The sequence below is a fragment of the Osmerus eperlanus genome, chromosome 12 (genome assembly GCF_963692335.1).
Source record: "Osmerus eperlanus chromosome 12, fOsmEpe2.1, whole genome shotgun sequence".
NCBI lineage: Eukaryota > Metazoa > Chordata > Actinopteri > Osmeriformes > Osmeridae > Osmerus > Osmerus eperlanus.
The window spans coordinates 2,812,495-2,837,902 of NC_085029.1; the positions used below are offsets into that span (position 1 = coordinate 2,812,495).

Genomic DNA, 25,408 nt, shown 5'->3' on the forward strand with positions numbered 1-25,408 from the left:
AACCTCATGTTTGATTAAAAAAAAAGAATAGTGATATAAAGCAACATGAAGTTTACCTGAACACAGTCCTCCTCCAACTCTGAGCACAGAGGTTCAGGCCCATCCAAACACACTGTCTCAGATGGATGGGACACAGGCTCTTGGAGTCCAATGCATGTAGCCTAAAAAAAACAATAATGTTAGATTAAAGGGAATGGCCAAAAGCAGTAGATGCTGTCTTGTGACAGTATTCAGCCACTATAATATAGAATTAGTGCAGAATGCTTTTTTTTATGTACCTGAAGTGAGTCCCCCTCCGGCTCAGAGCTCAGCAGTTCAGGGTCATCAGAACCCACTGGCTCGGGTGGATGGGACACAGCTTCCTCTGTGGGGGGGCTAGCTCGGAATCCTTGTGTCAATCACAGAGTAACAAAGAAATGTTATCTATCAGATGTGGTGTCATAATGATTTTTTGTATTGAGAACTGTGCTATAAGTTACACTCACTCTTCCGCAGAGGCTTCACTGTGCATGGTGTCATGCTGTCCTGGTCTTCAGAGGTTGGCCGTCCAAGGTCTCCAACTGCACCAAGTTGTTGTCTCCAACCTCAGTCACCCTAAAGAAGACATGCTATAATGGCAAAACTGGACATCACTACCTTCTCATTCTGACTACTGTTAAGTCTATTTACCGGTACTTCGTTGGCCAGTCTGGATCCATGGTGCGTCCAGGTCTCCCACGCTTCCTCTCGTCCTTCTTCAACACCTCCATGCCTCGGAGGACTTTGAAGCGCTTGGTCCCCTTCTTGGTCCTCCTCCGGTAGGCCTCCTGCTGTTTCTCCTGGGCCATCTCCACGTTGAGTCGCACCTTGACCGTTCAAGAGAAAGGAAAGCAGCTAAGCTTTATATTGTCTGTTTTATAACTTTGTGTCTGATGCATTGTTATTACGCTAACAATTACTTAGCATCACTCAGATGGGTGATACACATTGGTGTTACGGAAACTGAGTGCACCTTGTGGTGAAAGCTACAGTGCACAGTTGTGTAATATGTGATGTAACGTTAGGTCATTTCTCTCACCTTGTCGAAAACCACATCATCATTGTTGGCCCTGGTCTGGAGGTAGTCTTCGAAGGCGCCGTCACCAGGCCCGTCAACCTCAAGCTCATGAGGAAGGTCACCTGTGATCTGAAATGACATGATAATACAGAACATGCAGCAGATAGTTGCGTGAAGTTAGTGTTTTTTTAATTCTATTGTAAATATAGCAATATTTGAGAATAAAATATCAAAAGTTGACATACCTCGGTTGACAGACGTGGCTCCCGACCATACATCAGTCAGTAGGGTGAATACCTGGTGGAAGCCTGAACACTTGTGTTATGTGCAAACAAGATTACCTTCAGGTTATCCTCCCACCGTTCTTGATGCCCATCCAGAGTCTTCCCGATGGCCCTCTTCAGCATGTGGTTGGTCCTCTCATCCAGTCCGTTAGTCTGGGGATGGTAGGCAGACGTGATCCGATGCTTTGCCCCCCACTTCTCGATCAAGATCTGGTTAACCTAAATAAGTACAAATTTAATCATTAGTTTGGTTTATGTGTGTAGTATATCCTCAACACTTAAGAAATCCAATGTTTTATTTATCATCAACTTGACCTTGTTCCAGAACTCTGTGCCCTGGTCCATCAGGATGACCCCTGGTGCGCCATGGGTGTGGAAGATGTCCATCAGGGCCTGGGATGTTGCCACGGCAGTCTTGTCCTAGCAGTACATAGAACAGTAGCGATTCCCATTCCTGGATGACTTGAACGGTCCGATGAGGTCCACACCTGGCATACAGTCAAATACATGTTTTTTGCGTTAAGTAATGGTGGGAAACTGTTTCATTTAAATGTGGAATGAGTAGAACTCACCAATCATGTACCAAGGTGAAACAGGCTTGATGCTCTTCAACTCAGGTGCCTCTGTCTTCACTTTCTCAAACTTCTGGCAAGGCACACAGGTGCGGACTTTGAAACAAATGATCAAGAGCAAGTTGAGATGCTCCTTAGCAGTGTCAACAACAATATTGCTACAGTTTGTAATTGATATAGGTTTTTTTCCTACCCAGTCTTCCACATCCTTGACAATGCCAAGCCAGTAGAAGCGCTGGTTGATTTTCCCCAACATGCACTTCACTCCGAAGTGGCCGGCGTGGACCTCGGTCAGAACTGCCTCCCTTTCCTCGTCAGACATGATGACCCTCCTTGGTGGTTGACCATCCTTGTCCCTCAAATACATGCAACCATCTAGAATATGAAAACGGTTAAAGACTGAAAACAATTGTCTTAAACAAGTCTTAAAATATTTAAGGTAAAATAAAGGAAAACAATTTAGTAGTAGTTAAGATCATTTATATCGTATGGTTAACAAATCTTACCCTGGAGCATGAATTTATCAGCTGATCTCCGGAGGGAGCGCTTGTGCCCAGGAGAGACATCCTCCTTGTACTTCCCTGCTGAGAGATAATTAAAAATGTCACTGAAGGATGACATATTTAAGTACTTCAATTACAAAATGCCTAAGTATTAATTAATTTGCCAAAGTATAAATGTCCGTCTATTTGTTTTGTAACTATAGGTTATATCTGTATTTCTATCTAAAGCTAACTGACTAGCTAGAAAGTTTCAACTACATCTTAAACTTCGAAATCAATCACTTAAACAGCCAATATTACAATATAAACAATCGGAATTACAAAATGTTATACTGATATGATAATATGTTATTCTGTAAACTAGTGTAAAGCTAGCTAACTTGCTAGTTTCAAAAGTCTAAGTTACTACTTCAAAATAAATCAACTAATTACTTAATAAAAAAAATATACTGTATAAATATGACTAAGAACTAAATGTAAAGGAATGCTTTAAGGGTTATCTGGTGTAGATTGTCTCTGGGTAGATGTCTTGATCTGGCCTTGATGCGTCAGCAGATAAATGACAGCTCAAGCCGATGACGGTCCAAAACTGTGAGAGCGAGCCTGAGGTAAATTGTCATTTTGAAGCGCCTACCTAGCAACCAGAATATCAACCAGGACATTTCCCGCTGCTGGCACGCGTAGATATCTCAGGAATTTAAGGTCGTTATAGCGACGGACGCGTCTTTGCATCGGAACGGCATTGTGACGTCAGGTAGGACACTATTTGGCCTGACAGAGCCAACAGCCGCCAAAAAAAAATAAGATTGGTGTGGAGACAGAGGAGATAGAGGGATTTATTCATGCGGTGTCTCCAATTACGATTTCAGCAAAAAACACCAAGTATTTCAATGCGGTATTCCAGAGTGGAAGGGAGGAATACCACAGCACCGTGGTATTTTCGCCAGAGAAGCACCACGTAACGTCACTGTGTCCAATCCCAACTGTTTTTTAGCTAACATTCTGATAAAATGCCACTTCAAATATTGATAAAAATGATCGTATCACGTTGTCAGCTGATTTACTGATTTCACGTTAAGCTTTAACTTCTTACCTTTCGAGTTAAATATTGTTAAAAAATTTAGAGTTAGCTTATCCTTTACTAGAGCCGGTAAAAAGACGCTGGCGCCGGTAAAATAGCCGTGCGCTACCCTTGTCCAAACCACTCCTATCCGCACTCCTATCCTCGTAGTAAACACTCGCTGCTGCTGTTTTTACGGGGATATTAACTTGATCCAGGGTCACCAAACAGACCATCAATGCTGTCAACATATCCGGGGACGTAGTTATGTCCTCCACAATAAGATATCACATCTCCAAACTATGCGATAAAATCTCAATTTGACTGTACACCACCACCTGATGGATGTTTTATTGAACTCTTCTCAAAGTTTGCTAGCCCCCATCCCTTCCTCCCTTCGACTACAGATCACGTCACACACGTATTTTCATTGGCTAGACAAAGTAGTGTTAAGTTAGCGTTGAAATACACTCATATGCTAACCCATATAGTAGCAGTACGATGACAACACAGACACACTTGTCAGAGTAAAGATTGTCGACCAAGCGTCGCCCGAGTGTCGCCGAGTGGTCTTTCGGCCAAAGTAACTTTTCTATATTATTTAACGTAAACTTCCATATATGTTCATGAAATTTGACACGTAGATCGTTTGGTATGCCTAAAATATTACTACTTACACTTTGCTGGCGATCGCAAAAGAAAATGCTGGCAAAAAGACCGGAAACTGAATGTCCAAACACCGTTCGGGTTTGGACAATAGGAGTTTACGGCGGTCGGGATTGGACACAGTGACGTTATTTAGCCAGGCTGGAAAAAGTGGACAGCCAGTTAAGTTATCTAACATAAAAAAGACACTAAGTTCGTTTTTCGTTCAGTTTTGGTTGTATATTTTGTATAAATTGGTATTATGATAACGTTAGATTGAAGGAGTTTCTCACACAAAAGTTTTTAGGACACCGTTTAAAACGAAACAATATGACCATGCGGCTAGCCTTGAGATAGTTTTAATTGGTTGCTAGACTAGCCTAACTGCTAGCCTAGCCTAACTGTTACTGAGACAACTGTGTTGCTGACAACTTTGTTCGAGTTTCTAAATTCTACCAGATATTCTACCAGAATTTCGAGTTTAATCGGACATTGTTTTTAATTTGTAGATAGAAATTACGTTTTATGACTTCAGTTTGTGATAGAGTAACTTCACATAGAACGAGTTCATAGGACAGTGTCAGAATCGAAACGTTAAAGAAAGTTGTTTTAATAAGTTAATATAATGTGCATTTTGTTTTTTATTGTCCAGGTTACAACAATGCTGCAACCTTCGATGTTCAGTGCAACCGCAGCACCGAAGTAAGGGTGACAGAAGTTGGGTTCCCGCTCAGAAGTCCTAGAGAACAGGGGCCAATGCATGTGGTAGATGTGAAGGCTTTGGGTCCATGACGGCATGTAAGAATTAAAGTAGTTTTATACTTTGCAATAGACTTGGTAATTTTGAAAAATGCCCGTTAAAATTTGAATTTTTACATGAAACATTTTGGTGTGATTCAATGTGATGGGAACATTATAAGATGTTCATTGGAAAGTGAGATTTATTTGAAGTAGTGTGAAGTCCATACCTTAGTGGATACAATATGTAAGTGGTGTAGCCAGATGTGTGAAGTGAAAGGTCAGCAAACTACTCTTAGTAATAATGGATACTAATGGAAATACATTTACATTTATTCATTTAGCAGACACGTTTATCCAAAGCGACTTCCAAGAGAGAGCTTTACTGAAGTGCATAGGTCACTGAACATAACACTGAGATAGCCCCAAACATTGAAATACTATTACTTGAGATCAGTGGTGGCTGCTGGTCTTTCAAAGAGGGGAAGCTCAGTTTCGGCCTACATCATAAACATTGTGAGTTTATCCCGTGTTTTCTTAACATTCTGTTTTTGTGGTGTGTATAATAGTTTTGTAACTGCCCGGTCAAAAATGACCCTACGACAATCGTTGTACCCTAGTGGTGTGCAGCTTTCATGGAAATGTGAACAAAGTTGAGGTCACTCTAGGAAAAGTCATTTATTTTCAAATAAAAACATAAAGGATAAACATAAAGACAGGTCATTATTGACCCCTAAGACAACACAAGGGATTTATTTATACGTAAATTCTGCCCTACGTTCCTTTTCAAGAAAATTTCAGAGAAGATTTCTCTGAGACTGATGTGATGTGAAATTCCATCGAGTAGGAGCATTCCTGGGCAACCTTGAACAGCCTGCAGACTGCAGAAAAGACATCCTCTTTGTGGATTTGGAAAACAATGTGGCAAAGTGATGCAAAAAAAAAATCTGCACTCAGGCAAGCATTGAGCACCCTGAGACAGCACCAGATTCAGTCTGTGCGCATAGCAATGCACAAACATGGCACTGGGGGCTATTGCTTTCACTTTGGCCTGCAGACCATTGAGAGCTGAAGCCATGACAGCAGCCCCATCATAGGTCTGTGCCACAAGCTTATCCTTAAAATTGTATCCCTGCATTTTCTCATTTAACACATCAAAAACAGACTGAGCATCTCGCCCCTCAGAAACGTCAAAGAATCCAATAAAGCGCTCCTGAATTTGACCTGCACTATCCACATAGCGAACAATGACAGAGAGTTGGGCACGGCAGGATATATCAGTTGTTTCATCCACCTGCCATCCAAAAAAGGGAGCATCCTGAATTTCATCTCTGATCTCATCAGAAACGGTGGCTGCAAGAGCAAAGATCAAGTCATTTTGAATAGTCTGGGACATACCAGAAAACACAGTTGAGGACTTGAATTGTGTGGACAGGACAGTGTCATATTTAGCTAATGTTTCTGTGAACTCCCTGTAATTCCCCTTGTTGGATGATTCACTACTCTCATCATGTCCCCTAAACGACAGCTCCTGCCGACCAAGCAAGGATTTCACATCAATAAGGCGCTTTAGGAAGGCCCTGTTTTGTTTGACCGTTTCATTATGTTTAGCCACTTGAATGCCCTATCTTTTGCACTAAATCAATTTTAGGTGTTGATCTCCCCTGCAGTTTAATTTTAAGTTTCTCCTAGTAAGGAAGACTTTCAAATGGCTTCGCCAAAATCTGGTCAACAACATTAGCATTATTGTCTGCCATCGTGTGCAGTTTGCTAGCTGATTAGTTCACCCATACTACTAATAATTTTATGAAATACCAAAGCTAGCAAGAAAGTAAATACAACAAAGAAACAGGTGGTCGCAGTTTGTCTTTCAACTAATTTCTAAATCAGCGATGGGACTGAGCTTGAATAGCTTCTGTGACTTTTTATAGTACAAAATCGCTGTCAATCAAAAGGAGATGCAGTCTTTCGACAGACCCTCCAATCATCACGCGGAAGCCCAGCGTCAAGGCCAGCCCACTCCTCCATTCACCCCCAGAGACGCTGAGCGTCCAGGGCGGGACATAATCGCAGCATTTATCCAATGACCGTATAGTTTCGAAGCACTGAAAACAACTGTTCACAGCAGCCCCATTGAAGTCCATGGAAGCTGAGCTTCCACAGGGAAATGAACTGTGGCGCTACGGGAATGTATGAGACGGAAATCAGTCAGTCGACCTGCTAATATATGTAGCTGATTCTGAACGAACTCGTCTTCGATATGAACGTGTTCTAACGCATTTAAAATGTTAACACAATAGTAAATATTTGACCATTAATTTTTTTAAATGTTAGGGGAAGCTGAGCTTCCCTTGCAGTCTTAAAGAAATCGCCACTGCTAGAGATGTTTCAGCATCACATATTACATTACTACACCTGAATGTGTCTCTTGTTCTATACCTTGAAGCTTAATATTAATTTCCATTGTAAGCAAGTTTAGTTTGGCAATGCTTCACTTCAGGCTTGCATGCTGTTCTGGCTATGTGCAGTTTTAAGAAATGTGAGTACATTTTGAGAGAATGTGTCTGGGTATTGAATGGTTGTTATATAATTATTATGTTCATGTTACGTTTTAGGTTGGTGTGTTGGAGGCAAAGGTGGTCTTCTTGAAGATGGGCACCAAAATGATCTCTGTGCGCAACGCCCAAAGTGAGGTGAAGGAGTGTGAAGTGGGAGATGCCACCGGCAGCATTCATTTAAAAGTGTGGGACAATCAAATAGTTCACAGAAAAGGAGGGCTTGTCTTACAAATTCACCAATTTGGCAACAAGAGAGTACTTGGGAAGCATTTTGCTGACCACCACAAGGTCTACTGAAATTCAATTAATATATGTTATCAGTGGAGTTGCAGCCAAGGTAGATGGAGAGGGTAGTGCAGCAGAGACCATGACTACATTTTGTAGTACGGTGGAAGGGGCTCACATTGAAGCGAAACGCCAGTGCCCTAAGTGCCATACTCAGCAGTTGAGTTTTGATAGTAAACTCCCTTTCCACCACTGTGAGAGATGTTTCGAAGCTGAGTGGGGAGATCGTTTTTGTCAGTGAGCAGGGGGAGCTCAGCTTAAGTATTCCAAATTCTGTTTTGAGGAGTTATTTAGAGAGTGAAGGTTGTCTCAGAGACAAGTTGGATGTCCAGGACATTGAGCAGCATCTGATAACTGGGGACTGTTTTGAAGTTGTGCACAACAGAGCAAATGTCATAACTAGTTTAAAGAGGGTTGTGCAGGGCGTTTCAGTGAGTGAGGTGTCAGATGGTGACTTGCTGAAGCTTAGTTTATTTGATGCTTCTGAGTAAGTAGGTTAGTTAGAGTAGATAAGATATATTGATGATTATAGTTAGCTGTACCTTAATTAGAATGTTAAGTTTTCAATGTTTAATTTTGTGTAATGGTAAAATAATAATATAAAATAAAAGTAAATAAAAAATGCTGTATAATTTACAATGTTAATTGGAAGAAAAAAGTGTTGATGTATTTGATTAATATTTGTTTTATTTTCATAAGGTATCAGCCTTTTTTTTTGTAAATTAGTTAATATGTTTTTAAATTGTTTAAATGTTTTATTATGATGCAGACTTACATTTTCTGCAGATTAGAAAAAATGTGAAATGATAATGTGTCAAAGTTGTGACAGATATATTGTTTTGCATAAATGTGTTATTCTATGTTAAAGACATAATTATGTTCTATTTGGGAAAGGTTACATGTATGTTTATTTCCTATATTTCAGTTTTTTTACTTTATAAATTATTTAATATTTCTTTGGGATCTATACAATGAGGCTGAAACAGTCAAGCATGTCAGTATTATTTTTATCATACAGGAAATGTACACAGGAAAGACTAATTATGGTACATTAACGTAAAATGTCTTGTAGAAGATAGCTTGAAGTCTATAGACCAAATTGTCACTAATTATTTCATGAAGACCTTGGTAAAAAGAGTGCTTTAGATAGAATATAAGCTTCAGACAATTTAACTTAAAGGAGACATGACATGCTGTTTTTGGATGCTTTTATATAGGCCTTAAGGATCCCCTAATACTGTATCAGAAGTCTCTTTCCCGAAATTCAGCCTTGGTGCAGAATTACAGCCACTACTAGCAGTCCCACAAGGAGCTTTCCTCAGAACGCGCTGTTTTGGTGTCTGTAGCTGTAAATGCTAATGAGGAGCGGAGGGGCGGCACCATGCGCTAATGTTTACAATGGATGTATCGCAATGGCTGTAAGATGCATCGAATTTTCCCATTCTCATCTGATAACCCTGGTTTGCAGAGGTACACACTCAGTCATTTCAATGAGGGGAAAGGCGTATATCGCGCGCGCCATAACACCAACAGCAGAACGGTTATCCAAATAACAAAGAAGTGTACAACACTCACGTTACAGCATGTGTATTCACACACATACTTGATGCTATCTACCTTTCCATTAGCGACAGTAACTCAGCTGTTAGCTGCAGAGCTAATGTTACAGCCACATTCTAAGAGTAGCAAGCTAGGTAACCATATACAGTAAAGCTACAAAATGATAGCGTTAGTTAACTTACTTGTCCGAGGTTAGTAGCTGGACAAAGGACAGTTAGTACTGATCCAGAATTTAATTTCAGCAAGGCCAGTTTTTTATTAGCTCAAGTTAAGGAAACAGTCGTGGCTGAAGTGTTTGGCGCAGACATACAAAACAAATGTAATGCTTCGTTCGTTTGCAAGCCATGTCTCTCGAGGATAAAAACACTTGCACGGTCGTAGCTCAGTTTCTTATGGGCGGGCCAGATTCTCTGGGTGGGCAAAGCAGAGAGGGGAGGTAACCTTCCTCTTTGTTACGTCACAAAGAGTTGATTTTCAAACAGAGCAATTGAGCTTTCATTTTCTGAAAGGCGGAGAAGAACACCCAGGGCTTGGTTTACTAGGGGAACTCATATTAATGTTAAATAACCTCCTAAAGTGAGGTTTTCATGTCATGTCACCTCTAAAGGTAGCAGTAATGGCATGGAAGCCATTTTGTAAAATTGGAATAAAAAAAAAATGAAGCCATTTTGTAAGATTTTCCAGTGTTAATGTCACGTCTTGACGCGCGGGTTCCTTTCTGGATTACACAACGGTTAACGAGCCACACAGAAACACGGTTGCAGTAAATCCTAAGTAAGATTGTTTGAAAACAGGGTAAGTAATGCTTTGATATCAACAAAATACAATTGACAAGGTAATTTAAGTAGTTATATGTAGAATAGTGTATGATAACATGTTAAAGTCAGCTAACCATGACTTTATATATACTTCATATTAGGCTAGCCTAAGATGGTCAATGTTAACAACAGTGTAGGAAGTGCAGAAGTAGCACACAAGTTAGGCTATGCTAGTTAGCTAGCTAGCTAACATCAACATTGTAGAGACGAATGTAGTTTACTATAACGTGACGCTGCATAAGACAAAGCTGTAGCTATTTATAATGTATTGACAGTTGGAGATCGATCGTATTAATACATTCCAATATTAAATTAGGAGGTTTTGATTTGGTATACGATATATGATAGCACTAGACTAGGGAGGACAAACCCGTTTGAGCGTTTTTCCTGAAATACGTTTTAATAGTTATTCCTGGGGAAATGATGGAATTAAATTACATATTAACCATACTGAAATACGTATGCACAATAATATCAACAATATTTGCTCAATTTAGATGTTTTTAAAGGTTTTTAATTTTACCTTGAAGTTACTTCCGTTAATCAGCTGTTTGTGAAAAAGAGGCTAGTTTTAGACAGTGACTTTGGATGTAGCCTACTTTAACATGCTAGCTGATTAGCCAGTACGAGTGAGATATGTAAACAGCTACATTCCCAGCTAACAAAATGACGTCCCCAGGACGTCCCCGAATGTTATCAGGATGTCGCAAGGGAACGTCCCCATGACGTCTTTTTGTAGGGTCCCCTAAAATTGTCACTAATTATTTCATGAAGACCTTGGTAAAAAGAGTGCTTTAGATAGAATATAAGCTTCAGACAATTTAACTTAAAGGAGACATGACATGCTGTTTTTGGATGCTTTTATATAGGCCTTAAGGATCCCCTAATACTGTATCAGAAGTCTCTTTCCCGAAATTCAGCCTTGGTGCAGAATTACAGCCACTACTAGCAGTCCCACAAGGAGCTTTCCTCAGAACGCGCTGTTTTGGTGTCTGTAGCTTTAAATGCTAATGAGGAGCGGAGGGGCGGCACCATGCGCTAATGTTTACATGTAACGTCCTCATAACATTTAGGGGGCGTTCCCTTGCGACGTCCTGATAACTTTCCCATACCAAATGCAGAATCAATTTCTCAACCTTAATTTATAGTCACATTTATGCATATAATGGATATGTATTGTATACAAAGTATACAATGCATATTAGCCTATAGTGCAAAACTAAACTGAATGTGTTCACTTAAACTCAACAATGTAATTTAACTTCTTTATTTTAAAAAATCAACTTTAAGTATAACAGGCTGCTGCTAAGTATTGTAACTTATTATGTGTATGCTTATAGAAGAAAAAACACGATTTACAGTATAAACAAACACTTTATTCAAATGCTTTTTAAAAGCCTGAATTCATTTTCTTATATTTTAATTGTGTCAACCCCTCCTCATCCTCTCCCTCCTCCTCGTCCTCCACCAGTTCGTCCGGAATCAACACCTGCAACATGAATTAGCTACAGTTAGAAAGCAGATCAAATGTAAAGAACATTAAGTGGAAGTGTATTTTATCCATATGCTCCTGGAGTTATTTTTAGGACCGTAACAAGTGAAACGGAAAGCTTCCCTGACCTTCAGTATCCAGATATTTACAACCATCTAGCTAGTGCTAATCAACTGTCCTTCATCTACTCATCGTGAACATTTGTCCGACGTAACAACGTAGCATGTCATTATGATACTTTTCTTGCAAAACGTCTTGGTTTATTGTAGCTATAGTCTAGAGCTAACTGTCCAAAAGTAGCTTGCTACTCTACAGTAGAGCTAACGCTACTTGACTAGCTAGAGCTGTGGCCTTCACCTGTCCAAAAGTAGCTTCAGCTGTTTTGTATTTTCTGTATCCTTAACCCGTTAAGGAGTAGCGTCACACATATGTGATCGTTCGAAAGCGGGCCCCACAGAGTACCGTCACACGTGTGATTCTGAACATTCCAACCGACTATTTTCCGATAGACAAAAACTATATGACAAACGCTATAGTATGGCTTCAAAATTGTTAGCTACTTTACTGTACATATTAAGACGATACTGTACTGTACGACGTCTCAATTTAGCCGAATTAGAAAACCAGTGCCAACTCAAATTGGCTATAAATTAATATACTTTTATTTTTGATATGGCTATTTCACATTGGATAAACATACAAATACATAGATAGTAGAGCTAAAGTTTGTATTAAAACATATTTACCTCAATCTGTCCTTCGGGTGGCCCACCTTCACAGGAGTGCGCTAAATTACTCTAAACTAGCCAACTACACAAAAAACACTATTAAAAACACAATAACAAAGAACTATACTATCAACACTAAAACTTAAGTTGAAGATATATTTACACAAATTGATTATCACACGGTATTATAGCTATAAATGAAGGATGCGGGATCAAAAAGTTGCTGTCTCTCAACGACTTCTTCACTCAACAACAGGGTTCACGTCACGAGCGGTGACGTCTGCGAGAGATGTGCTGTAATAGGCTAGTATGGAACATTTCTAGAGACGCAGCTGGTGCTTGGATAGGCTGGATCCAGCTTAGATGTTTTGTTTCAGTGATGGTACATCCCCCAAATTATTTATTACTAATGTATTACTTCGCTCAAATGCAAGTTATTGGTACCATACATAAACAATTGATTTAATACTGTACAGTTTCCACAGTGACAGTAGGCTATAGCTCGAGCAAGTCACATCACAGAATGACACACAAACGAAAATATCCGTTCGGTATTTAGATGGTTAGGTTATGACCAACGAATGACGTTCTGGAACCCCCCGAAAGTTTTAAACATAATGTCATATCATAACCAACCAGGGACGTTCCCGAAATTTTTTAACATAACATCGTATCATAACCAACCAGGGACGTTCCTGGAACGTCACGAATGTCCCCCGAAAGTTTTTAACAATGTTATATCATAACCAACCAGGGACGTTCCTGGAACGTCCCGAATGTCCCCCAATTTTTTTAACATAACGTTGTATCATAACCAACCAGGTTAACCAGGAAAGTTTAAAAATAACTTGTAAAATAAATTGTGACCTTTTAGGAACTTTAATAACGTCCACACAACGTCCTAAGGATAACGTCACGTTATAACCTATAGGGGACCAAATAGGAACGTCACCGAACGTCCCCAGGACATCCCTTGTTAGCTGGGATTAACAAACCTCTTGTTTGTAAAATATGTAGTCTTAAATACGATGGGAACACATCACAAAAACAACTCTAAAACGTCTGACACGCCAAATGTTGTCATTTTTGTCAAGCGTCCCTGAAGCTCAAATTCCGAGTCGGAGTTCCATGAAGCTTTTCATTGCAGTGAATGGGGTGGAGAAGCGTTTCTTCTCTTGTCTGTACTCTTATATTGTCCAGTCGATTTATAATAACATGTTATCAAAAGTGGACCTCTAAATTACTTTGTTGTTGTCTTTTTTTAAATGAATGCATTTTTTATTAAGTTATTCCATTGAAACATAATACATGTAATAATAATAATGACACAACTTAAATTTGTTCAAGAACAATAATGTTTAATATGCATATTTAATAGGAAACCTAACTCATTTTCCAGAGGGAATCAAAAAACCAGTTCCAGATACTGGAAAATTATTCCCTGACCCCTAGCAAAAAGGCGATCGAGCAAGCTCCTGGAAAATGTGTAGCTAATTGAAGGCACGTTCATCTGAAAAAGAGAGAGAAAAAAGTGCACATTTGTAACAAATACTTATTGACAATAAGTTACTTATAAACATATTTATGAAAACTTCATTTTACTATACAACCTCACTGCAAACGCGATGTGCTGCTGCTGTTTCATTTTCTCTTCATACCTGAAATTAGAAATACATAAATTATTAAATATTAATATCAAACCTGATCAACAGCCTTACTAGAGTCAAACTGCCAATATTTAGCTATATAAACATCCTATAAGAGATAAGAATATATGCAGAGGGAACTATTTACATCAGAAATCTTACCTGAAAGAAAAAGATTATATTAGATACACAATAGTTACAAATAATTATACAGCTATCTTCAACCTAAAAGAAAAGATTAATATTAGAAGTTACACAATAACTACAAATTATAGCCAATGCCTTACTCTATACTGTTGGCTTTTAAATCCCGCTCAACAGTCTAACTGCCAATGCCCTACTCTATACTGTTGGCTTTTAAAGCCCGCTCAACAGTCTAACTGCCAATGCCCTACTCTATACTGTTGGCTTTTAAATCCCGCTCAACAGTCTAACTGCCAATGCCCTACTCTATACTGTTGGCTTTTAAAGCCCGCTCAACAGTCTAACTGCCAATGCCCTACTCTATACTGTTGGTTTTTAAATCCCGCTCAACAGTCTGCCAATGCCCTACTCTATACTGTTGGCTTTTAAATCCCGCTCAACAGTCTGCCAATGCCCTACTCTATACTGTTGGCTTTTAAATCCCGCTCAACAGCCTTGCTTTACAACCTATGTACAATCTGACTTCATGATTTAAATAATCATCTAAAAGAGGACATTCGTAAACCCCCTCCTCTTCGTCCTCACCCTCGTACTCTACAACAAGTAAACTACCTGTGCTACAGCCCACTACTCTACCTGGATACCAGCACTCCAACCCATCATCACTATCTATGTACATGTGCTTTATTTTCCTGCCTATCATGTCTGCAGCACTGACAAACAACAACTCCACATACCCCTCCTAAAAATCGTATCTTACATGGGAAATGGTCTTACCATTGACCTCCTTTTCCCCTATAACTGTGGCTCTGTACCAGACTTTAGTCCCATCCTCATCAAACCCATGTCTGATGATTTTACCAAGGAGCTGGTCTGCCGACTGCACATCAGGTACTATGACCTTTGAGAGCCTTCAGAGGCTCGCTATGACCTTGGATCTCTCACCTAAACTCTCTAGTTGCTCATCTATTTCATCTAAAGTTGTCCACAAGCCCCCATACTTACCGATCTCCAATGTCAGCTTTTGCTTTGTGGCAACATCCCTAACTTCCCTCTCTCTCTCTTTGACCCTAGACGCCTGCAAAATTCTAAGTCTCTCATCCCTAATGGCTTGAGCACGCTCACAGAAAACGGCTCTGTGTTCTTGCACTGATGCTCTAGCTACAGATAACACCTGTCCTGTCTCTATCTAACCCTGACAGCCATTCCCAAGACCGATTCTGCTTGAAAAGCATCATGCCCTCTAGTGTGTTGACCTTTGCCCTAGCTTTCTCTCGAAGAAGCCTATCAAAAACCCCAAAGTCGCACTCACAACTGACATTGGTTTTAGGTGCTGAGGCAAGTTGGTCAACCAATTCCTCAGACACATCTGCATAGCGTCCATACACTAAGTGGTCCGCTAGCATGCTGCTACACACCTTAACCAGGCTGGCTAAAACTATCTCAACAGCCTGCACTGTCAAACCATCAAAATCTATGTCAGTCTTTCTAGTCAAACACTTTAAAACAGGACTATCATGGACAGCTATGTCCTCAAAGAGAGTCACTTCCCCTGTAAGACGTGAAGCTCCATCCACCTGCCACTCTCTAAGCTTTCTGACAAGCTCCTGATACCTGCAATTCATTACCAGCACATTTTCCTTCCTAGAAAGTGCCTCCCACACAGGATCAACAACTAACTTCCCTACAAGCCCCAAGGCCCGACAACCTGCAAGGAAATGAGGAACATTAATATCCTCATACACAGCCTCTACTAACCTATTGTCACTTCTATTGGCACAAGAGAAATCCAAAATATCCCTACTCAAAAAATACAAACCTGCTGAGTTGTAAAATGTGACATTTGCCCTGTTTCCCTTAAAAGGAGCAAGGGGAACGAAATCCGTTCCGTTCCTGTCCATCAAAAATGTTCGAAATTGAACCGGCTTGCCACTCTTTTCACAGCCACGCTCTTGAATGAGCTTACACACTATTCTCAAAAGGTGTACAGCTCCGCTTTCACCACAACTCTTCTGGAAACCGGGGTGCCTAGAGCTTCCAATCTCTGCACTGCCAAAAACCATGTCTTCCCAGGTAGACAAGGCAGTGTTTGCTTGATGGGCCAGACCATCAATGAGATGCAAACCACAGAACAGCTCATTCACCACACAGAGTCTTGCTTTCTCTACCTCACTGCACTGATCAAAGTCCTCAACTATGTCAGGCAGGATACTGGCTCTGTACTGAGCTAGTATTTCATTGAACCTCTTCTCTGTGCTAGCCCTGTCACTCATCAGGTTCTTAATTTTGGAGAAAATGTCTTTCTCACAAAAATCACTAACTTCTTCACCACCACTGCTAACAACATCATGAATCATCTCCCGCACAGTATCAATCGTGCACTGGGCAGAACCGGATGCCTGTTCTCTCACACCTAAATGGAGTCTAGTACCATCCTTTAAAAAGATGCCTGCAGTGCCATATGTGTCCAAACTTACTTGTTGCATCTGTGCAAAGGGTCAAGTTATTCTCTGACAACAGAGTACTTTGCAGATGCTGTAACGACACCTGTCTTGCTTCCAACACCATATATATACAAAAAGACTGGCTAGGAAGCCTTCCTATCTTGGACCTGCCGAGCTTCTGCAACACAACTTTCACAACTTCAGATGCTTCGGTGGAACTCACCCCCATAGTTGTGATCAAATCCATGTACACCTCCCTAACAACATCTGAATACCTACCATGCTCAAAAGTGGGGACCTGCCCTTGTATAAACCTGTCTAGTTCCTCCTGTGCGGCAGCTTGTTCCCCTTTCCAAAACTGCACTTGCTCATTTAAACTCTGAACCTGCTCTACTAAACTAGACGCTCTACCACTTACCTGATTGGTCTTTCTTTTTAAATAATTAGAACGCAGTCTCCCTCCTTTTCTCAATTTTCATTTGTGATAGTCCCTGACTCAGACCTACTAACCTTTCTTCTAACTCTTCTGTAACTGCCAGAGTTTGTGTTTATTATTTTTAATTAACACATTTTCTTGATTATTTATTTTATGCATACTGTTGAGGTAATGTACATTCGCCCATTATTACTGTTGTTATGTTATTACTGAATGCAAGTGTAGGAATTGGAATGTGTTGCACTGGGGAATTGAATTAGTGACACACACTTGACCAATCAGGTGGCAGCCACGGCACTCCTGTGTAGCATGCTCATACAGCATCAGCATCATTAGTGCTCATTGATAGTTTAAGTTTAAGGTTAAAAGAAAGCTAAGAAAGACAACAAGTTTCACCTACTCCCTTTGGTTGTGCGCAGGCCCGTAAAGATTACCCCCGCAGGCCCCGCTACGCGGGGGGGGCCTCGCAGGGACGGGGGGCCTCGTGGGAGGTTTCCCGTTTAAAAAAAAAAATGTTTATCCAATTTGAATTACATGGGATGCACACTATGGTCTTATTGTCTTGTCTGTGTTTCCAGAGGTGATATGAAAATGAAGAAAAGTATATTTAATTGTGCTTTCTTTGTTAGCTAGGTAAGTGACGTGACGAAGCAGGTCAGGTGGTCACACAGACCGGCGACTGCGAGCCCGCTGCAAATAGGTAGCTAGCTCTAACTGTAGGAAAAATGAAACGCACATTTGAAAGCGGTGCCCAAAAGCGGCATTCCAAAAAAAAAAATCTGAATTTAATGCCAAACTTACAAAGATTACTAGTCTTTTTCCACCAGCTGGTGAAGGAGGGTGCACAGAAGAGACAGGTATTGTACTGTTTGCTATAGCTAACATTACTGTACCACGTAGTGTAAGGGGCCCCATTATCGTCCACTCTAAATCTCCAACTTTCGGGGCCCCATTATCGTCCACAGAAGATATGCAGCAGCAACGAAAGAAAGTAACTTATCGATATGTACACATCTTATATTGCTGCACACCAAATTACAGCTTCTTACTTTGAGATTTGAGTATCTAAATACGCTCTCAAACCGTATGTGTAGCATCTGCCTTGCGCAGCGTCAAACTGAAATGTCTCAATTGAAAGTGGTTGGGTGGACGATAATGGGGCTAACTGCTAAAATCAGGAAAATAGCTAGCTAACATTATACTTTGACAGCTGTACTGCTCTGTCTGTGTTGTGCTAGCGTTAACAGCGAGCCTCCTTTCCAAGAGCCAGGAAAATTAGCCTTCTTGCTCCTTTATTGACTTCCTATCAAGCTGACAACATTGAAATGGAGTGAAACTACAAAAAAGAGAAAGTAGAAAAAGTGCTTAATTAGCCTATAAAATATTACATAACTGACATTATTAGAGTGAGCGGCCCCATTATTGTCCACTGAAGGATTCTAAATCTTTGTGTCTATTCCAATATGTAATAATAGTATTCAATGACACAAATCTGTGTTCTAGAAAGAGTGGTCTGGAGTCGCAGAGGTCCGATAATATCAGCTTTAATGCAGCAGTTGGAAATCAACAAGTACAGAGCTCTGGGGTTGTCTAAGTTTCCCTACCCGCAACAGAGTTTGGGCTGGTTCACAAAGTCCAACTGGCTATCTGTCCCTCCCCAGCATATATTTATACAGTGCAATTGAAACACAAGTATTAAAAAAGGGTTCAGCTTGTTCTCTCGTGCGTCAGGGAGTTGTTCTTGCCTACGCGTCCCACCTGCTCGGGTGCCGTCTCCACCCGGTTTCAAGGTTGTTTCTGAAAATGAAGAGATAGAGACACAAAGAACAGCCTGCTTCCCACACCCAGTGTGAGACCCAATGTTTAAGCCTGAGCACACTTCTAAGTTCATAACTTTAATAAGCACAATGCATAACTTTAATAAGCACAATATATTTTTTAATGACCGCATCACCTGTGTGTTGTTTCTTCTGTGCATCAAGTTGTGGAATGAGTACCGTTTAAGGAGATGTTGTGGTGGTAACTATATTTGTACAGTCCAGCCATATATAAAGGACTTCTGAGAGACATGTTTTCTCACTCATGCCTGTGTTGTTTGTGTATCAAGGATGAGACTTGTTCTGTTTTTAAAGTTTAACCTGGGCATGTGCTCATGACTTTATTATCTGCCACTCTCACATCTTCTACCGATTCTTCTTCTAGCACCCCTAAGGATAGCCCCCTCTACTGGTCACATCCAGTATTACATTGCATATCAACACATCCCCTTTGTCTGAAGCAGTGAACAAAAAACATGCTTTAACATATGTAAACGACACTGATCGTGAACAACCAGACTCACACTTTCTTCACAACGTATACACATATATATTTTTTTAATATATATTCTTTTTTTTTTTCTTTTTCTTTTTTTTTACCCCTTGATTCACAGATCAAGTCTGACTGGTCTCTTCACTTGACGCTCAGATCTCCTCAAGACAGGTGACCATGAGTGACCATTACTTGTGTCCACATCAGGTACACAGCCAACTGATTCCAGGTCTGGCACTGTTCCTCCACGCGACACAGAAGCAGGTCCATCTTCATCTTCACATTCAGGTTCTTTGAAAGATTCTTCAGTTCTTAGAAGGTGGCGACAGTTCCTTCTGAGCACGTGACCCTCCTCAGTCCTTACTTCATATGATCTCGGTCCGACCTCCTGAAGAACAGTAGCTTTCCGGTTCCACGCATCCTGGTCTTGGATACGCACCACATCATCCCTGGCAAGTGGTCTGAGGGTTTTGGTTGACTTGTCATAGCGCTGTTTTTGTTTCCATTTCATAACCTCCAGTTTTGTCCGTGCCTCCGCATTCCCTTTGATGTCTGTATAGCAAGGCAGAGTTGTGCGCACCCTGCGATTCATCAACAGGTCTGCTGGGGATAAACCACATTCAAGCGGGGCCGTTCTGTAGCTTAATAGAGCTAAATACGGATCTGACTTGCTGTCTGCTGCTTTTTTGAGAAGCTGCTTGACGATATGCACTCCTTTTTCAGCTTTGCCATTTGCTTGCGCATACTGTGGACTTGAAGTGACATGGTGAAATCCATATTGCCTTGCAAACTGTTGCCATTCCTTGCTGTTATAACAAGGACCATTGTCACTCACTACAGTCTTTGGTATCCCATGCTGGGCAAACATGGACTTGACATGAGTAATGACACTGCTGGAAGTTGCACTTGTGAGCAGAGCAATTTCAGGAAAGTTTGAATAGTAATCTATTACTAGTAGAAAGTCTTTGCCATTACAGTGAAACAAGTCTGTTCCAACTTTTTCCCAAGGAGCTGTGGGGAGATCCTGGATCAACATAGGCTCCCTTGCCTGTTTGCTCTGGTACTTGTTATATGTTTCACATTTTCCTATCATGTTTTCAATGTCCTTATTGATTCCAGGCCAATACACGGTGTTCCTGGCACTCCTTTTACATTTCTCAATGCCAAGGTGTCCCTCGTGTAGCCTACGAAGTATCTCTGGCCTCAGGCTGTGTGGAATGACAATTCTACAGTCCCTCAGTAACAGTCCATTTGCCACACTTAGCTCCAATCTAATGTGATAGTATTTTGGACAGGACCCCTTGGGCCAGCCACTGTGAATGTTTTCGATCACTGTCTGTAGCTCCTTGTCTTTGACTGTTTCGTCACTTATCTCTTTTGCCTTTTTGCAGGATACAGGTAGCGACTCAACGATCATGTTGACGTGATTCTCAATCTCTTCTTCTGTAGAGCTTGCAGTACTCATCTCTGGCGCTCGTGATAGCGCATCTGCCAGCACTAGGTGCTTGCCTGGCGTATATATAAGCTCAAAATCATACCGTTGCAGTTTCATGATGAGCCGCTGAATCCTCGGTGACATCTCATTGAGGCTTTTCTTGATGATTGATACGAGAGGACGATGATCTATCTCAACTGTGAATGTGGGAAGCCCATAGACATAGCAATGAAAGATCTGTAGTCCATAAACTAATCCAAGACATTCCTTTTCAATCTGAGCGTATCTTGTTTCAGTCTTACTCATGGACCTAGAAGCGTAAGCAACTGGTTTCCAGCTATCCCCTTCCGCCTGTAACAAGACAGCTCCCAGTCCGTCCTTCGACGCATCTGTCGAAATCTTCAGGCTCTTGTTAGGATCATAATACGCAAGCACAGGCGCATTCGTCAGTGTGACCTTCAGAGCATTCCATTCCCGCTCATTTCCCAATGTCCACTTGAACTCATTAGAGTCATGGAGAAGTCCTCTCAGTGCTGATGTTTTCACCGATCGGTTGGGTATAAACTTTCCAATGAAGTTGATCATTACCATTATTCTGAGCACACCTTTCTTGTCTGTGGGGCGCGGCATGCCTAGGCTCTATCCCTCGAGAAGAAAGCTTGTCTCCAAGGAATGTTATTTCTTGCACACCAAATTGGCATTTGGCGCGGTTTAACTTCAGTCCATTCTCGCACACCCTCTGGAGCACTTTTGTCAGCCTTTCATTGTGCTCTAGCAGAGTGGAGCCCCAGACTACCACATCATCGATATAGCAACGAACCCCTTCTAGACCCACTAGCATATTGTCCATTGCTCTATGATATATTTCAGATGCTGAGATTATGCCAAACGGCATTCTCAGAAATCTATACCTCCCAAACGGCGTATTGAATGTGCAGTATCTTGAGCTCTCATCATCCAACTTGATTTGCCAGAATCCCTGTGCCGCATCTAGCTTCGAGAAGTATTTGGCTCCAGCCATCATACTTGCGATTTCCTCCCGTTTTGGTATCTGGTAGTGCTCACGTTTTATGCTTTGATTTAAATCTCCTGGGTCCATGCATATTCTCAGTTCTCTGCTTGCGTTCTTTTTGTCGACGCAGACCATCGAGTTCACCCACTCAGTCGGTTCTTCCACCTTCGTGATGACTTTTAGCTGACACATCCTCTCCAATTCCTGTTTGAGGCGCTCCCGAAGTGGAGCTGGAACTCTCCTTGGTGCATGGATCACTGGAGTTGCATCCTCTTTGAGTTTGATTTTGTACGTGCATGGAAGGCATCCTAGTCCTTTAAAAAGTTTCGAGTAAAGTTGCACAATGGACTCAACTGCGTCTGCGTGTCCACTTACTGCTCCTGAGCAGTTGATATGGTAGACTCTCCTTACCAGGTTCAGGTTCTTTGAGGAGACACCACCGAGCAGGGATTCCCGGCCCTCAGGTACAATAGAGAACAGGACGTTGTAGCTTTTGTCCTTTACTGTCACTTTCAGCCTACACTGACCTTTGCTTTCTATGTTATGTCCGTTGTAATCTTTCAGTTGCACTGGTTTCTTGGTTATTTTAGGCTTTTCTTTCATGGCCTTAATTTCCGTCATGCTGATTAAGTTGACCTGTGCGCCTGTGTCAATCCTTAGCGCTACTAAAGCTCCATTAATTGGCAATGACACAATCCATGCTTCTTCATTTTCTAAGTGCCTTACATTTTCCTCTATGGTATCATTTTTTACATTGTCACATGACACCATGCCGACGAAGAAAGTCTCACTTAGGTCAGTATCTTCAACTAGCCTCACCGACTTGGCCTTTGATAAGCACTGTCTTGCAAAATGATTTTTTCCATTGCAATTCGAACAGATTTTGCCATAGGCAGGGCACTGCCTTGGCTCATGTCTTCTACCACAACGTTTGCAGGAATATACTGCTGCATCTTCTCCGTCTTTCCTTTGTGGAGAATATTTTTTTTTCATATGTTTGACTACAGCCACACTGGCACTGTCATGCACTGCCGTGGCATTCGCTTCATTGAACGTCTTCGCGTGCTGTTGGGCTAATTCGCTAGCATGACACAGTCTCTCTGCTACTTCAAGAGTCAGTTTTGCATCTCTTAACAGCCTCTCCCTTATCCTCTTATCTTGGATACCATATACAATCTGATCGCGGATCATGGATTCTTTTAGATCTCCAAAATCACATGACTGCGCTTTAAGCTTCAAATCAGTCACAAAGCAATCAAAAGTTTCGTCGGGCTGTTGCATCCGTGATCGGAACACATACCTTTCATACACAATGTTCTTCTGTGGGGAGCAATATGCACTGAATTTCCACACTATGGTGTCGTACTTCTCTTTGTCTTCATCTGTGCCGAACTCGAACGTGTTAAACACTTCAATGGCTTGGGGACCCGCTACCGTAAGTAGCAACGCAATCTTCCTGGCGTCAGGTTTATTGTCCAGTCCAATGGCAGCCATATACAACTCGAACTGTTGCTTAAAAGACCGCCAATTGCTGTCCACGTTACCCACCAGTTTCAGTCCCTCCGGTGGCTTCAAAACATCCATTTTACGAGGCAATCTGAAGCTTGACAAAAACTGTTTACTCCTGGTACCATGTGTTGTTTGTGTATCAAGGATGAGACTTGTTCTGTTTTTAAAGTTTAACCTGGGCATATGCTCATGACTTTATTATCTGCCAATCTCACATCTTCTACCGATTCTTCTTCTAGCACCCCTAAGGTCCTACCACTGGATAGCCCCTTCTACTGGTCACATCCAGTATTACATTGCATATCAACACAATGCCAACCACTGCCTGTCGTGGTGACGTGATCCGAGCAGCTCGACTTAACCCTCGTGCTGCCTTCGGGTCACATGACCCAAAGGTTCATAACGAACCATCGTTGTGTTTACCCAATTTTACCCAATACAAAAACAAATTAAAATAATTTTCTTTTAACCATCGCAATGTGGGGGGTCTGAGACAGCCTAGCTGTTAAAATAAAATGCTTCACTTTGTCTTTGTATGCGGTAAATTTGTCGCAATACGACGGTGGGTCACAATGACTGATGGGTCAGAATGACCCGAAGATAACACAAGGGTTAATAAACAAAGTCAACTCTTTTCATTGTGGTGCTTTCCTTGGCCCATCCTCTGACAGAAAATCATCTAACACTAGCTATGGGCTAACTTGCCAGTCCCACATAGAAATCCCCCCAAGATCATCCCTAATTAAATATTTTCCCAGACGTTGTAAACACATTTCCGATTTGATGTCCCATGTTTTGATGGTACTAGCAGAGACCATATTAGACATTCACTGGTACTAGCCTAGTATTTATTTCCAATCGATTTCAATGGTCTCTAAGCGGGCTTTGGTCTGTCGTCTCCCCAACTTGTCTTCATTCAATGCATTGTGGGGTAAAGAAGAATCATTGCAAAAAGTAGCTACTTTTTCGTATTATATTCCGTTTTGTGACACCCAACAACATCAAATACAATGGATAACAGTTTAAATGTTTATTACCAACAAGCAAATTGCGCAAATTCGTTGGAAAAATAAACCTGATAGAATCCTGAAACAAAATAGAATTCCAAGAGTTTACCTATTGGACATTTCTTATTTTTCAACTGATTTATGATCATGAATATCAATTGTGGTGTTCTGTGGAAATTGTTTTTTTAATACCTGTTATTTGGCCAAGATCAAGCTTTGATTTATTTAATTATAAAAGTGCCTTCCAAAACTGCTGTTTACTAGGATTTGAAGGAAGGATTGGGTTGCTCTGCTTTGAGTCACATTTTGAGTGAAAGATCTATTTTGGGTCTATGTGTAACATTTGCCAACAGAGAAACAACAACTTTTGAATTAAGCACTGTTATTTAAACCAGGTGAAGAGACTCCTTACCAGTTCCTGTGTTTTGTATTGCAGATGAATCTTGGCTTGATGACTGCTCAGACGGGTGGTTTAAAGCCAGTACGAGGAAAAACCATTCCCTTATCAACCAACTCTGACATCACCGCTCAAAGTCTTCTTCATCAGAGTGTGAAAAAAATGAGGGACTACAACCAAGACTTGGATGAAGGAGCCTTCATCTTTCTGTATCCAGATGGATCTGAAGTCATCAATACCCCTGGGACACAAAGACCTTTTATTCTAGAAGAATATAAGGCAGAATTAGGCAAATCATATTGAAGGATCACAATTTTTATCTGCTCAAAGAAGGACTTTGAAAAAGGTAAGTTTTCATGTTTTGCCATAGCCATTTACTTATGTGGCTAGATGTTTCACCTTTGAGAGATAAATACGTTTAAAAATAGCCCCCCATGGTGTTTTCTGCATTCATGTTAAAATTACTGTAAGCCCCTTGGAGTTGTAGATGCATAAAAAACAAATCAGTGAACTTTTCCCCCCAATTGTCAGACGATGTGCCAAACCAGCTTTCTATTCACCACTTTCTTCTGGAGTTAACTTCTTTTTAAATGTTTGTCTTTGACTGACACCAATGAAGCTAACTTTAATTGTTTTGTTTTTTGCAGTTGGAGATTGTGATAAAAAAGACCCCCCACAAAGTTTGACCTAGCTGACACGCTGGTGAGTGCAATGTAAAGCATATTTGGGTGTTTTTTTTAATGAAAATGTTGTTTTTGTTTGCTGTTTTAAGTATTGATCAAACTCCAT

The 25,408-nt window shown here is 41.0% G+C and overlaps 1 long non-coding RNA gene across 2 annotated transcripts in view; it reads left to right on the forward strand.

Moving 5' to 3' along the window:
- Positions 1–529: 529 nt before the first annotated feature.
- LOC134030943 (uncharacterized) overlaps positions 530–25,408 on the forward strand; it is a 153,871-nt gene continuing 128,992 nt past the window's right edge. For both annotated transcript variants that reach the window (XR_009931786.1, XR_009931785.1), the window contains exons 1-3: positions 530–1,212; positions 1,373–1,547; positions 1,646–1,701. This is a non-coding gene — a long non-coding RNA (uncharacterized LOC134030943). The remainder of the gene's footprint in view (positions 1,213–1,372; positions 1,548–1,645; positions 1,702–25,408) is intronic.